Source organism: Lactuca saligna, chromosome 6, assembly GCF_052625555.1.
Source record: "Lactuca saligna cultivar CGN05327 chromosome 6, ASM5262555v1, whole genome shotgun sequence".
Lineage (NCBI taxonomy): Eukaryota > Viridiplantae > Streptophyta > Magnoliopsida > Asterales > Asteraceae > Lactuca > Lactuca saligna.
This window is the reverse complement of record NC_136422.1, coordinates 67,977,784-67,993,098: the sequence shown is the minus strand read 5'-3', so window position 1 is coordinate 67,993,098 and position 15,315 is coordinate 67,977,784.

Here is a 15,315-nt window from a genome sequence, read left to right as displayed (position 1 = left end):
AGCCTCCGAACCTCGCATGTGGAACAGTAGACCGCGGTCCAATTAGAGGTCGACACCGAGCCGTTTCGCACATGCCACCCTCGTGCGAGCCTTCCCTGCGAACCCTTGGATCTGCAACGCGTGGCCTCTTCTCAGCCCTTGGATCAGAAGCCCCACCCCTATAAATAGAAGGGTGCGAGACCTCCCGGGTAACTTTAAAAATTTGTCAATTTTAACCCCTAAACCCATATTTTCTTCATCTTAGAATCCCCCAAAGCCCCGGTATCGATTGTAAAGCCCGGAATACGCCACGAAGTGCTCGAGACTCCCGGAAAATTTATCTTTTCGGTTTCGAAGCCCGACTTTTGCAAAGCCCGGTTTCTCAATAAAACTCCCGGTTTTATTAGAAACGATCGTTTTAGGAAATGAATTGCTGCCCGATTATCATCAAATCATATTAGTGTGTAGTTACTTTCACCTTACACATAGATATGAAGTATTTTACATAAAATTCGTGCTGTGTGAATATATATTGTTTGTTTATTTGAGATGGGTGCTGAAGGAATGATTTATACATGTTTTTAAATAATTTAAACTATATACGTATTTTTATCTACGAAAAATGTTGGGTAAAACATGGGTAGATGAAATAGTGGGTATGATGAAAGGTGAGTTGGATAAAGGAGATGATCAATAATATTGATCATGAGTTGAGTGTGAGTGGTGAAATTTGAGAGAATCACTTACCCAAATTGTTGGCCTCCGTCATTCAGCAGAGTATGGATGACAACCATGTACTATTCTAGACAGTCTATGGAACACTAGCAGGCCCGCAACCTGTAGGTGTAATGAACTATATGTTCATTAGTTGTACTCTAAAAACCCATTGACATGTATTGCAGGAGAGAATACCTGAAAATAATATTGTCGATAAATGAGAGCTATGGACTTAGCACATGTTGAATAAACTTTGGCAGCTATGGAATTAGTACCAATTGTATAAACCCCGGTTACGAGATGACTTTGTGTCTATTCCTTAGGATGAATCCTTAGGAAGGAGTGATAGTTGATTATTAGGTTAAATCCTTAAGAAATAAATAAAATAATGGGGTTTGGTGTAATTCGGTTGATTGATTGATTTTTAAACATAATAAATTTATGTATTGTGGTTGAAAACCCTATATGCTCACTAGGCTTCCAAGCCTGACCCACTCAGCTGTTTATATTAAAGGTAGAGGACCCCAAGCATAGTCGGATGATGATGATGAGTGGATTATAGGCCAGTAGTTACAAATAATTGTCGTAAGGCTTACAATGTCTTGTTTATGCTTTTGATCTATATCGGAACATGACATCCTGAGGTTTTGATATAAAAAGGAAATGATATATTTCTTAAAGAAAGTTTTTGACAAACTTTTATCATATTTTGTTTTGGGGACCAATTCCGCAACATCTTTTATAAATATTTCTCTGTTTTGATTTTAAAAATCATAAATTAAATCGGTCTTTTCTGGACGAGAAATTAGGGGATGCCACAGTTGGTATCAGAGAATTAGTTTAAGCGAACTAAGAAATATATGATTTCTAGACTTAAACTTAGAATGCTAAGTGATGATTGTGAGATGAGTGTCTTCCATAATTTAGACACGAGCACTAGTTTATTTCAGGAAGGATGCCTAAAATGCTTCTATGTGCTAAATGTTTTGTGTTATACCTATAATGATGCTATTATTTGTTCGGATCTATGGTTTGTTGCCGACCTGATCTGGAAACCTTATGTGTGTAGGATTCTAAACGTATGACTACGATATTGGAACTAACATATAAACGTTTCGAAGACTTAACATCTTACGAAAATGAAGATCTAAATTCACCTACAGTTGGTGTATAGATCAAAATGGCGAGTACTCAAAGTGGGTTCGAAAGTGATAATCCACAGCCTGAGCCGATCACGATGATTGGAGTGCAGGCAATAGTATGTACGATGTTAGGTGAACAGATGGAAGAAACAAAACGTTTAGTTCAACAAAGTAAGGAGGAACTTATTGTGCCAGTACGTCAGGCATCTGTTCTTGAGGCAACTATTAGGGTTGCTAAGTCTATTCAGGAAATGATCAATAATACAACCGCCAACAAAGTTGAAGTTGGCAAGAAGATGAAATTTGAGGGGTCTTCAAGGCCCAACAAGAGCAACATATCCTCAAAGTTTGGCAAAAGAAGAGATAAAGGAAAATGGTGTGGGAAGTGCAAAAATAAACACTCTAGGAATTGTGACGGGAAGGTGAAGTGCTTTAAGTGTGGAGAAATAGGGCACTACGTTAATAAGTGTACGATTCCCAAGCAGGTGTGTTACTGATGTAAAGAAGAAGGCCATATTTCTAGGAATTGTCCGAAGAACAATGAGGTAACAAGACCAAGTGCACCATCAATGCCAAAGGAATTTCAGGATATCCTTGACGAAGTGATTAATAACACTAGGAAGTAGAAGTCAAGACTTGATACCCGAAGATCAAGTTACGAAGTAGTAATGTGAATAGTAACAAGTAGTTTACCCTATGAGAGGCATAGTTTAGGGTAAACTTGAACCTTTGTGTAATCGTTTCAAGGAAATAAAATAAACCGGTTTTGTCGTCTGATGAATAGAATGGCTGGTGCAATTTTTGAAGTTGTCCCAATCATCTGGAATTTCCATCATCAACCAAGTTGAAGTAGAGTTGATCATTGAAGATACGCGTGAAAGAAGTCCTAGTAGAGTCTAGGAAAATTTTATGATTAATTGGACACATTCGTATGTGTTAAATTGTTTTGTGATTTTAGGACTTGGGGACTGCGAGACAGTACTTGGGACGAGTATGATTAGGTGTGAATAGTAGTAGAGATCTATACTACTGGAAGCACAAGACACGCACTTGGATCAGAGAAAGTCACAAGGTTACGAAGAAGCTATTATTTGATTCCGTCTTGTTCTAGTCTGTCGTTACCATCATTTTGGTAATGACTAAGAAGATGATTGTTATTCCGACCTTAGAGGTCATATCAAATTGAGTCCGACCACGATGAGTTTATTATGTGGTTCAGAGAACCAAGTTCGATGTAACATTTGACTTAAGCCAGAATATTGAAATGAAAAATGATCAAAGCGATCAATAGAAGTATCGCAATCATTGTTAAAAAAGTTGGTAGTTAGAAATGATACATGTTGAACTGTGATTGTATCACATTAGAACATGAAGGAAGGTATAATTTGTTCTGAAATTTGTCCCTGGGAGATCTAAATCTAAGTAGTGCAGTATACAATGAGAGATCATTAGAACATGACCCATCGGTTTGTTACAATAAATGAAGGAAAATACTTATTCCAAGAAGAAGAAGGAGTCCTTAATAAGGACTTATTTTGTAACTCGAAGGTTACAATTGAAAGTCCTATGGCGATCTGAAGCTTTTTAGGATTAGCTGGATATTATCGCTGATTTATCCAAAGCTTTTCTTCAATCGCGACTCCATTGATAGCTTTGACCCACCAAGGAGCTGTCTATACTTTGAATGAGAAGCATAGGAAGCTTTGAGAGTTAAAGAAGACGTCGTGTGAAGCACCGACTCTTTCATCACCAAACGGAGTTGATGACCTCACAGTTTAAAGTGATGCCCCTGGAGTTGGGTTAGGTTGTGTTCTGAACCAAAGGGATAACGTGATAGTGTATGCATTAAGGCAATTGAAAGAGCATGAAAAGAACTAGCCCACTCATGATCTGGAGTTAGCAGCGGTAGTATTCGCCCTAAAGATAAAGAAGCACTATCTTTAAGGTACTAAATGCAAACTTTTCATTGATTATAAGAGTCTTCAATACCTATTTAATCAGAAGGAATTGAACATGAGGCAACGGCGCTGGCTAGAGTTACTCAAGGACTACGACTGTGAGATACTTTACCACCCTGGTAAAGCAAATGTTGTTGTTGATGCTCCCAGACGGAAGGTAAGTCTTGAAAAGAAAAGGGCCAAGAGCGTTAAGAATTAAAGTTGTCTTGACAATTGTGAAAAGCATAAAGAAAGCTCAAGAGGAAGCTTTAGAGAAAAAAAATGACCGAAAGAAGGAACATTTGAGATAAAACGTTGGTGTTTGATACAAACGGTCAAGGACTGGAGGTATTCAAAGATAGGATTTGGGTACCTAGGATGGGAGGAATAAGAGGTCTTCTGATGGAAGAAGCTCACAAGACCATGTACTCGATTCATCCCGGCAATACGAAAATGTATAGAGATATAAAACCCTATTACTGGTAGCCGACGATGAAGCTTGAAGTTGCTAAAGTATGTGGCTGAGTGTGTAACTTGTGCCAGGGTTAAGGCACAACATCAAAAAACGTATGGGAGTTTAGATCCTTTACCTGTACCCATGGGTAAATGGGAAGATATCACTATGGATTCTATGACTAAACTGCCCAGAATAAGGAACGGTCACGACATGATTTGGGTGGTCGTTGATCGCTTCACTAAGAGTATGCATTTCATAGCAGCCAACGAAAAATGGTCTATGGATAAACTTGTGAATTCTTATGTGAAGGAAAGTTTGAGGCTTCACGGTGTTTCGTTAACAATTGTATCCGATCGTGACAACCATTTTACCTCAAGGTTTTTAAGGAGTCTATAAGAAAAAAAAAAAGCAATTTATGTGACTCGAAATAGTCCATTAGATTGCTGAAAAGTTGTAAGTGATTAGGGAAAAAGATGTTAGCTACTCAAAAGAGCTATACTGACAAGAAAAGACAACCGATATCATTCGAAATTGGAGATTCGGTTTCACTTAAAGTCTCGTCATGGAAGGGACTTATAAGATCTGGTAAAAAAAAGGGAAAGTTGAGTCCAAGGTTTATTGGACCATTTAAAGTTCTTCAGAGAATCCGGAATCAAGCTTACAAGCTAGAATTACCGGAAGAACTAGAGAGTCTTCATAACACCATTCATATGTGTTATTTGAAAAAGTTCACGGGAGGTGTGCCCAACATAATTCCCATTTCTGAATTAAGGTTGGACGAGAACAAGAGGTCAATTGGAGAACCTGAGGCAATTGTTAACCGTAAGACTAAGAAGTTGTAACGTAAGATAGTCAATTTAGTACCTGTACGTTGGAAACATATATATGGGCCAAATTCCACCTGTGAAACGGAGAGTGACATAGTAAGTCGCTACCCATAGTTGTTTGTCGTTGTGTGATTCCGGGGACGGAATCATCCTAAGGGGGAGAGTTGTAATGCTCGTGTTTCTAGGCTGGGAATTAATATTGACATAATGTTCTAGGTTAACCTTTGTAACTCATTTAGAAGAAATAAAAAGAGATTATGTGAATTTTATGTGAATTATGTGTTTTATGCTTAATTCTTAGGTTTTATTTAATTAAGAATAAAAATAAGCATCAAAATTAAAGTTTGATACAAGCCTAATATCTTTACATAAAGTTTTAGTGCTCGAAACAAGGATTTCGGGGATATAAAGAATGCTGAAATCCGAGTTATAACGAAGAAGCTATGACCTGTCGAACTTTCGCGATAAACCGGCACGGTGTCGAGTGTCGTAAAAAGTGAGTTTTTGATAAACTACTTTTTAGCCTTAATAATCTAAATGAAATTTGTAGTATTCATCACAACGAGAAGTTCGATAAATAGAATGCCCAAATCTAACTTCGTATGAGGAAGTTATGATTTTTTGAAGTTTCAGCTTAGAAGTAGACAGCTAAAAACTCGAATTTTAGATCGAGCGATTTTTAGGCCACAGAACCTAAACAAGAATTGAAGGTCTCGTCATTAGGAGCACAACGGTAGAAAGTCTGACGAAAACGGACATCGGATGAAGAAGTTATGAATTTTTAACGGATTCCCTGTCCCAGTCTGTTAAAAATAATAATATAAAAATTAAATTCAAAATCAACCAACGAAGTCTAAACGGAAGTTGTAGACCGTAATTTTAGCTACGCGTGCATATAAAAACCGTCAAAAATGGAGCTTGTATGCAAAAGTTATGGATTTTAGAAGTTTTTGCACAACAATCGAGAAAATTCGCATATGTGGCTTCGGCCACGTCACCCTCGCAGCATGCTTGCCACTTGTTCTCGCTCCGCATGCGCCACGTATCCGAGCTGCTTAGTCACGAAGCCACCAGGCGAGACGTTTCGTCTGCCCTCACATCCGAAGTCGGGTCTAGTAGAGGTCTGACGCGTGTTCTACTCCTCGTGTCCGAGCCTCGCAATGCCTGCCTCGTGTCCTCTTCTGATTCGACCAAAGGGAGGCCCAATCCGAAGCTCGCATCCAGACCGAACCTCGCACTGCCTAGCCTCCGAACCTCGCATGTGGACCAGTAGACCGCGGTCCAATTAGAGGTTGACACCGAGCCCTTCGCACATGCTACCCTCGTGCGAGCCTTCCCTGCGAACCCTTGGATCGGTGATGCGTGTCCTCTTCTCAGCCCTTGGATCAGAAGCCTCGCCCCTATAAATAGAAAGGTGTGAGACCTCCTGGGAAACTATCAAAATTTGTCAATTTTAACCCCTAAACCCATATTTTCTTCATCATAGAATCCCCCAAAGCCCCGGTATTGATTGTAAAGCCCGGAATACACCACGAAGTGCTCGAGAAGCCCAGAAAATTTATCTTTTCGGTTTCAAAGCCTGACTTTTGCAAAGCCCGGTTTCTCAATAAAACTCCCGGTTTTATTAGAAACGATCATTTTAGGAAACGAATTGCTGCCCGATTATCATCAAATCATGTGACTGTGTAGTTACTTTCACCTTACACATAGATATGAAGTATTTTACATAAAATACGTGTTGTGTGAATATATATTGTTTGTTTATTTGAGATGGGTGCTGAAGGAATGATTTATACATGTTTTTAAATAATTTAAACTATATATGTATTTTTATCTACGAAAAATGTTGGGTAAAACATGGGTATGATGAAAGGTGAGTTTGATAAAGGAGATGATCAATAATATTGATCATGAGTTGAGGGTGAGTGGTGAAATTTGAGAGAATCACTTACCCAAATTGTTAGCCCCCGTCATTGAGCAGAGTATGGATGACAACCATGGACTATTCTAGACAGTCTATGGAACACTAGCAGGCCCACAACCTGTAGGTGTAATGAACTATATGTCCATTAGTTGTACTCTAAAAACCCATTGACATGTATTGCAGGAGAGAATACCTGAAAATAATATTGTCGATAAATGAGAGCTATGGACTTAGCACATGTTGAATAAACTTTGGCAGCTATGGAATTAGTAGCATTTGTATAAACCCCGGTCACCAGATGACTTTGTGTCTATTCCTTAGGATGAATCCTTAGGAAGGAGTGATAGTTGATTCTTAGGTTAAACCCTTAAGAAATAAATAAAATAATGGGGTTTGGGGTAATTAGGTTGATTGATTGATGTTTAAACATAATAAAATTATGTATTGTGGGTTGAAAACCCTATATGCTCACCAGGCTTCCAAGCCTGGCCCACTCAGTTGTTTATATTACAGGTAGAGGATCCCGAGCATAGTCGGATGATGATGATGAGTGAATTTTGGATTATAGGCCAGTAGTTACAAATAATTGTCGTAAGGCTTATAATGTCTTGTTTATGCTTTTGATCTGTATCAGAACATGACATCCCAAGGTTTTGATATAAAAAGGAAATGATATATTTGTTAAAGAAAGGTTTTGACAAACTTTTATCATATTTTGTTTTGGGGACCAATTCCGCAACATCTTTTATAAATATTTCTCTGATTTGATTTTAAAAAGCATAAATTAAAATGGTCTTTTCTGGCCGAGAAATTAGGGGATGTCACAGGAAAAGAACCTAGAAATCAAGGGATATGGACTCTATTACTTTATGAACCGGATCTGGAGCCCAAAGTTTGGTGGTTACAGAGAAGTCATCATGAACGAATCTCCCAAGACCAAATACTCCGTTCATCTAGGATCAGACAAGATGTACCTCGATCTCAAGAAGTTATATTGGTGGCCAAACATGAATGTCGAGATCGTAACCTTCGTGGGCAAGTGTCTGACTTGCGCCAAGGTGAAGGTCGAATATCAGAAGCCATCAGGCCTGCTCTAGCAGCTTGAGATACCTGAGTAGAAGTGGGAGATGTTCTGCTAAAGGTCTGGCCCTGGAAAGGCATGATATGGTTTGGAAAGCATGGAAAGCTAAATCCAAGATACGTATGACCCTTTGAGATCGTCGCTAGAATCGGTCTAGTAGCCTACAAACTTCGTTTACCGCAAGAACTTAGCAACATCTCGAACCTTAATAAGGGCTTATCCGACGAGACACTTGCAATTCCTCTCGATGAGATTCAAATCAATGAGAATCTAAACTTTGTGGAAGAACAAATCGAAATCATGGATAGAGAAGTTAAACGAACGAAACAAAGTCGTATCCTGATAGTGAAGATTCGTTGGAATGCCAAGCGGGGACCTGAATTCACTTGGGAGCGTGAAGATCAGATGAAACAGAAGCATCCGCATCTCTTTCCCTAATTCATGATTCGTATCCATATTTTTAAATTTCAGGACAAAATTCCCTCTAACGGGGGATGACGTGACAACCAGAAACTTTTATCATGTGCAATGGATTCATGTATTGATATTTATCTCAAACTTACCATCTCATAGAGAAATTTTGGGTCCATATGAGTGCCTTAGGCTTAGAATATCATAGAAATGTGTCTTAAGAAGGGTTAGAAAGTGTGTAGCATCACAAAATCTGTCACAACTAGAAATTTTGTGTCTTGTAATCACTATACTCAAGTAAATGTTAAATTCAAAAACTCAAGAGCATGTATGATGCTTACTCAATGGAAAACTAAACCCCAATTCACTACATCAAGCAATTGGAAACCCTAGAAGTTCTTGATTAGGTCCATTTTGGACTAGGACTTCCTTATTGGACCTAAATGGACCAATAAGCTTCCAATTTGACTATCATGAGCTTAGGACCCCTAAATGGTCTCTAATTGGAACCACATTTACTTATTTCAATATTTTGGGCCATATTGGGCCTAGAATGAAAGGAATTAAAAGCTTAGATCCATGAATAACCTAAACTAGTCCAACAAAAATGCAAAAATCCTACCACATTCTTTTAGGCTTAAAACATACCCAAACAAACTCTAATATTGGGCTTAGGGGCAAAAAGCCCAAATTTTTCCTTTTCCCTTCCAAACTCTCGGCCCAAGGCCCAAGTCCAAGAAGAAATGGAAGAGTTGACTATTTGCTTGCCACCTCACTAGTAACCAAAGGACTTCCATGCAAGAGACCCATACTTCCATGCACCATCCTTTCATGCATCTCTCTTCTTCTCCCTCTCTCTCTTGCTCTCGGCCATATTCAAACACACACACAAAATTCACTCATTCTTCTCTCAAAGATACTCTCTCATTCCTCCTCCATAATTTCGAGATTTAAGGAGCTTTCAAGGAGAATCCATCACCAAAATCATCATCTAAGGTAAGTTGATGACTAATGCATGATCTAGCTACTTCATTTCATCAAAAATCTTTTCTAAAATCTATTCCAACTTGTGATCATGCACCTTAGAAGTCACCAAACTCGAGATCTTCAAGAAAAGGGTGCTAAGGCCAAAACTCACTTCATTTCTTCCATCCTTTCTTCAAAAAACGAATCAACACCCAAGGTGAGCTTCATACCCCCTTATTTTTGGTTTTATAAGTTTTTGTGGGGGAGAATACAAGCAAAGGTGTAGATCCATCATTATGTGTATGTTTTGGTTGATTTCTATGCTTATATGTATGTTTTGTATGATTTTGATGCTAGATCTAGTTATGAATTGCTAAAAACCGAGATATATTTTATACTAACATAAAATATACTACTACATGCAAAGTATACCAAGAAAAATAGCCAAAAGGCTTGACAACACTTATTTTGGGCTAAAAACTCATTTTTTGACACAAAATGTTAAAAATACAAAGTTGAAGGGCCTAAAATGAAATATTTCGAAATCTGATGGGTGAGATGAGTCAAAACAGTTTCCATAATGTATTTTCTGAAAATATACTATTTGGAGGATTAAAAGCATAAATTTCAAGCTTAATGGGCTAAAAATGACAATTTCGGCCCAATAGAGCCCATTATGCGAAATTTTTTGTTTTGGAGGGCCAAAACTGTGTTTTTCTGTAAAACAATGGACCACTAGTGTCACAAGTATTTTTCAAAGGTTTAAAATTCTTTTCAAATATAAAAAGGACCAAAGTTGCAAAAAATTTCCAATTTGGGCCAAAAATGTAAAGATTGCGAAAAAGAGGGGTTACAACCGAGAAAACTGCAATTTCAGGGACTTAAACTGTTTTCAATGAAAAATATGCTGAAAAATATTAATTTCAATAATTTATGGTGTTAAAATGTCAAGAAAAATGGTTTAAGGACTAAACCGGAAATTATTTTACCTAAAGGGGTGAAAAAGTAAATTTACAAAATAAAGAGGGGTTGTAAACAGAAAATTTTCAATGATAATTCAATACACTCGTTGTGAACAAATATTGACACTACGACTCTCGATGGATTACAATACACAATATCACCAACAATCGATACCAAACGAATTGATTCGGTCTCGAATCAATAACAAATCCAAAACTACTAACACTACAACGCTCAATACACATATGGAACTCTTGGAACTCTTTACTCTCGTGGAATTACTCAATACGTCGACGTACACTCCTTAGGCCCAAAAGTTGCAAATCATGCTTGTCGAGCCTAGCTAGCCCGATGACATGATCTTTAGGCCCAAAGGACACTTGCTTACATGTAGTTGGGTCTAATACGACTCGACCGCGTGTAAAACGACTTTCAGTGGCAAACATGCTGCTGGTCCCCAAGGGTCCTTCAGTGCTGCTAGTAAAGTCGGGAACTCACGATTGCGGGTTGGACTTCGGGCCCTTCGCAATTGCAATGGTCTTGAACAACGTAGGGAAATACCGAGGGTTTCGCACCTTCACTTTTTCTCCTCGGTCGTGGGACTACACAAGTCCGGGAGGATTGAGTTGCGTGAATAACTGCGAGTGACACCTAAGGGATCGCTAGCACGGTTGTCAACTGGACATTTTCATTAACGTACGTTACAACAATTCACCACCCTCTGTATACTCAATGCCTCGGGAGCTCAACGAACACCTCTAACGTAACGAAATAACAGTACACAAACTAAGTAAAGCAAAGTGATACGAAAACGTCGGGTTTTCCTAGGGTTTTCAACAAGTACACTTATGAACTACATGTCGAATTTCACAACTCTTACGCTTACATCTATAGAATTCAAACAAGCATACTCACGGATCTTCACATATTTTTACGCTATTCTATTTTCAGAAAATATCGGATTTTCTGGTGGTTTTTTTCAAAACATTACAAACATTGGATTTCAAACATTACTTATGAACTCACCAACATTTCACATGTTGACGTTTTTCAAAATACTTGTATTCTCAGGTAACAGATAAGTGAAGAAAGGACTGTACTCTATGATTGTTTTGCGGTTGTTTAAGTAACAATGAACCTTGTATTTTGGAATGTAATATTTTGAAACAATGTAATGGATGTAAACACTACCAGTTGTATCATTCCAATGCTTGGTGATGTATAATGTTATGTTTCATGTATATTCATTGTGATGGTATTCAATTGAGTCACAACAGCCCCCGGACGTTTCCACCGTCTGGTTCGGGGGTGTGACAGGTTGTTATCAGAGCTTTGTTTATAGTGAACTAGCATATCTAGCCAAGCATTGATATGCAACTATAAACCAAAAAGAGGGACTAACATAACTCTGAACAAAACAAGTAAATAAAACACCCTTGCTTGCATTAGGAATAGGAACATAACGCCGAACCAAACAAAAATAATACTAGTGTCTCGGTTAAATTCAGGACTGTACTTAGTGGTACCAAGGAGTGGATGTAGCCTGATCAACTATACTCTCTCCAAAGTATAACTAACACACGTCCTGATGAGATCAGGATAGCTAGGGAATCTAAAACTATACCCCTACCACCAAAAGGAGAACGCCTACTTGATCTATGCGATAATTGTAGCATCCTAGGAATAACGTTAGCATAATTACGCACTCTCGCAGACTGCATGGCTGGTTTTCATCACCCTGGAGATCCTTACTTCCCTAACCAGGGGAACAACGGATGGCTAGAGGAGGAGCCCAAGGAAGAGCTTGAGGAGCAGCCCGAGGAAGAGCCTGAGGAGGAACCTGAGGAAGACCCCGAAGAGGAATCTGACGGGGAACCAGAGGCCGAAGTTGAGGGCGAGCCTGCCGAATCAGAGGAAGATGAAGGAAGCCTCGAGGAGGATACTGATGATAGTGAAGGGGGTGATTCGGATGCGGAGTCCGAAGTCATCAACCCCCCTTACCCGATCAGGGTGCCTGCCTATCGTGTAGGCCCCACTGGTCCTACACCTCCCTGGGGTATTGATCTTTGGAGATGGAGCAGACAGCAGGGACAGCGACCCCCGTACGGCATGTCACGCCAGTTCTTTGACCTGAGAGATGGAAGACCGACTGATCGAGCCCTTCCAGTCATGGTGAAACGGTTACGGAATACGGGCGACCTTGCCCAGGACACTGTTGATCAGGTACGCTAGTTGAGGACTAGGTTCGAGCGTGCGGAGCAGGAGACGCGTGACGTCCTTCGAGAGTTTCACATGAGGCAGGTTCGGTGGGAGTCTCGACTTCGGGATGTAGAACGCTTGGTGGCTCGTCTTCAGGGAGCATCCACATCCTCGGCACCACCTCCGGACGCAGCTCATCGCGGTTAGGGATAGACTTATCTTAGTAGGTCGTTAGGAAATATGCTATGTACTCCGACTCTATGTTTAAGTGACTACACTACTCATAGAGCCATTATGCTGTCGAACTAGTATCACTCATGTATGCTCTTACGAGCAAAATTTTCATGTATCAAATGCGGATAATATTAATAAATTTTTACGTGTTTTGTTACGATATCACAAATTGCTATGTGTTGAGAAATTATGATTGATTGGTCAATGGTAGTAGTGTTTAAGTTCGTACCATGCACCTAGTCAGTAGGATCACGACCTCACAGAAACAACATACCCTCAACATCTTTCCGTTTTGTGACAGAAAGATGCCTCCCCGACCTACTCGCGGAAAACCAGGACCAACCCCACCTGAAGTTGACTCAGCCGCGTTCCAGGCAGCTGTATCTACAGCAGTAACTGCAGCGATTGCGCAAATTCATCAAGGGAACAATGGAGGAGTCAATGGGCAAGGAGCCGGAAGTTCGAACAATGGAATGAATCAAGGTCCCACCAAGACATGTACCTACAAGGACTTCACAAACGCCAAACCACAAACTTTTAATGGCAACGGACATGTAGAATCCATGACGCTCCCTGTAGCCAACTATATGCAGTGGGCAGAGATGAAAGAAATGTTAATGGCTGAGTATTGCCCACGAGGCGAAATACAAAAGATGGAGCAAGAGCTATGGAACCTCACTGTGCATAATGCGAATATCGATGCCTACATATCGAGATTTAGCGAACTATCTCTGCTGTGCCCGGGTATGATCACCTCGGAAGGAAAGAAGATTGAGCGATTCATCTGGGGACTAACATCACCAATTCAAGGGAATGTGATAGCTGCAAACCCCAAAACATTTGACAGTGCGAAAAGATTGGCAAAGAAGTTGTATGACCATAACAACAAGAAGGGAGAGAAGCCAGTGGAGGCTGAGAAGACGAAGGAAGGTGATGGCAAGAGGGGAAAGAACAATAAGAGGAAGGGGCGCCAGGGCCCCGTCACCTCCAAGAAGCAGCAGATAGTGGCGGTTAATGCTGTTACCGCACCGGTTCTAGCCGCACCACATGCTCCAACCTCACCCACTTCAAATGCTTCCAGACCTTATTCCGGTAATCTTCCCAAATGCAACAAGTGCGGTTTCCATCACAATGGAGAATGCAAGGATTTTCAGTGCACCAGTTGCAACCGAAGGGGACACACTGCAAAGTACTGCAAGACTTACCCTCCCCAGAACCAAAATCAGGGAACCAACAACAACAACCATCACAGCAACAACAACATCAATGCCGGCGGCAATAACGCAGGGCCTAGCCACACCTGCTTCGGATGTGGGAGGACTGGACACATCCGCCGAGACTGTCCTAACAACAACAATTTAAGAAATGGAGGAACAGGAAGGATGTTAACCATGGGTCAGGGTGAGGCTATTCAAGACCCCTCTATTGTTACCGGTACGTTTCCCTTAAACCACACTTATGCATGCATCTTATTTGACACCGGAGTGAAGCGAAGTTTCGTAAGCAATAAGTTTAAGCATTTATTAAAACAACTGCCCCAAAAGCTAAATGAAACCTATATGGTGGAAATGGCCAATGGGAAAACCGAATCCACTGGGGAAATCTACACCGGATGTACCCTAACCCTTAATCAACACGTCTTTCAAATAGATCTAATGTCAGTGTCAATTAGGAGTTTCGATGTGATCATCGGCATGGACTGGTTAAGCCCCCACCATGCTGAAATTATGTGCCACAAGAAGGCCGTTCGTCTTCGTCTTCCAAATCACGAAACCCTAGTAATTTACGGAGACAAATCTAGCATGAACCTTCGCCTCGTTTCGTGCATCAAGGCACAAAAATATCTATGAAGGAACAATCTGGCGTTCCTGGCTCACGTGGTGGATAAAACCAAGGAGGAGATTAACGTTCGAGACATTCACGTAGCGTGTGAATTTCCGGACGTGTTTCCTGAAGATCTCCCGGGAGTACCCCCAGAGAGACAGGTTGAGTTTCGAATCGACCTCATTCCAGGAGCAACTCCTCTCGCTAAATCACCCTACCAGCTAGCTCCTGCCGAGATGCAGGAATTATCCAGCCAACTCAGCGAACTTTTGGACAAGGGATTTATTCGACCTAGTTACTCGCCATGGGGAGCTTCGGTGCTCTTTGTCAAAAAGAAGGACGGATCTTTTAGAATGTGCATCGATTACAGAGAGTTAAATAAACTCACAATCAAGAACCGCTACCCACTCCCACGAATCGATGACCTATTTGACCAGCTCCAAGGAGCTAGTTATTTTTCTAAAATAGATCTACGGTCCGGATACCACCAACTCAAAGTCCGGGAAGGATATTCCAAAAACCGCTTTCCGAACTCGCTACGGACATTATGAATTTGTCGTAATGCCCTTCGGTCTAACGAATGCCCCTGCCGCATTTATGGACCTAATGAATCAAATCTGCCGACCGTTCCTCGACAAATTTGTCATTGTTTTT